Source organism: Nicotiana tabacum, chromosome 6 (genome assembly GCF_000715075.1).
Source record: "Nicotiana tabacum cultivar K326 chromosome 6, ASM71507v2, whole genome shotgun sequence".
In the NCBI taxonomy this organism is placed as follows: Eukaryota; Viridiplantae; Streptophyta; class Magnoliopsida; order Solanales; family Solanaceae; genus Nicotiana; species Nicotiana tabacum.
The window spans coordinates 107976886-107978549 of NC_134085.1; the positions used below are offsets into that span (position 1 = coordinate 107976886).

Consider the following 1664-nt stretch of genomic DNA (forward strand, 5'->3'; position numbering starts at 1 on the left):
TGTTGTTTTTAGTAAGTAGTTGAAGTCGTTAAACAAAAACCCAATCTTTATTGATAAAAAATCTTGCATCTAGAGATTGATTGAGTTGATAATAACATTGCTGGAAAGTGTAATAGGTAGGTTAGTTCCCTGAGGATTCGATTCCGGACTTAAAACCGGATTATATTTGCAGCGACCGCTTTGTCTTTTAAAAGGCATAGTTGGGCGTTATCAAATTTTGGCGGCGTTGTTGCTGGGGAACTAACGATGTTATTTATTACAACTTAGAAGTAGTGTTAAAATTATTAGTTCAAATCAAATTTCAAAGGTGCTAAACAAATTTTCATTGAAATTCTAACGTTTGAACTCTTGTGGAATTCAGGTGTATGCCTAGAAATTCTTTGAGGACTGGAGAACTGCTTGAAGGACTTTCAGACCCCGAGAAAACATTCAGGGCATTAAACCGTGCCAACAGGAGGATCCAACAATCACAACAACCACCTCAGCTTGACCTTGACATGGGTGACGTAGAGAACGTCAACGGAAACATCAGAGACAAGCAAGCTGACCCAAATGTCAGAGTGGTGGCACCTCTTATGCCCGAAGCTGCACTTTATGACTGGGCTCAACCTACAGTTGACAACCTAGCAACTGCCATAGCTGTACCTGCAATACAAGCGGAGACATTCCAGATCACCAACAACATGTTGCATCTACTGCAGAATAAGGGATTGTTCTTCGGGTCACACATTGAAGACCCTCAACAACATTTGAAAAAATTTCTGTCAATTTGTGTGACTCAAAGATAGCCAAATGTGACCCCAGAAGCTATCAAACTATTACTGTTCCCATTCTCTGTGACTGGGGAAGCTCAGACTTGGCTGAATTCGCTCCCAATCAATTCCATTGTCACCTGGGAGGAATTAGTAAAACAGTTTTTGAATAAATTCTACCCACCCAACAAGACTGCAAGGCAGATTGATGAAATATTGTAGTACAAACAGCAGCCGATGGAGACCTTGCAAGAAACTTGGGAAAGATTTAAAGGGATGCTAGTGAAGTGTCCTCACCATGGCATTCCAGACCAGATGCTTGGCCAGAGATTCTACATGGGATTAGCTGTCAATCTAAAGGCCAATGTGGATGCTTCAGCTGGAGGTGCATTTTTTAGTAAGACATTCACAGAGTGCAAGGTCCTTCTGGACAAGATGTCCCAGAACTCAGGGTGGATGACTAGAGGTACAACACTGGCACCCATAGTGCATTCAGTGCCTCTTGACCCAAATAATTCGCAGGCATAGAACATGGCCACACTTCTAACGCAGATGAGTATTTTGACAAAGAAGATAGATGAGATGGGTACCAGATAGGTGCATATTGTTGACACGACAAATGGAGGACTGTGTACACCCTGTGTTAATAAGTCCTACGTGTGTTCATGGAGCGGAGAAGGCGAAAATCAAGGGGCAAGGGAAGATATGAATTATGTTAACAACTTTGAGGGTCAGAGACAAGGAGGACAACAATGGAGACCTGCACCAAATCAGCAATACATACCCAACATGCCTCAGCCTGGGAGCATGCAAGCTCAAGGCCAATTGGTGCCATAGTACCAAAGACAACCAGGCTACCCACAACAGAACCAGCAATAGTTGACATATCAGCCACCTCCTCAGCAGCAAGAT

At 43.0% G+C, this 1664-nt stretch overlaps 1 non-coding gene across 1 annotated transcript; it reads right to left on the bottom strand.

Annotated features, from left to right (window-relative positions):
• Nucleotides 1–950: 950 nt before the first annotated feature.
• On the bottom strand, nt 951–1057 carry LOC142182408 (small nucleolar RNA R71). The gene has a single exon (XR_012711243.1). It is a non-coding gene; the product is annotated as a small nucleolar RNA R71 (small nucleolar RNA).
• Nucleotides 1058–1664: the final 607 nt, after the last annotated feature.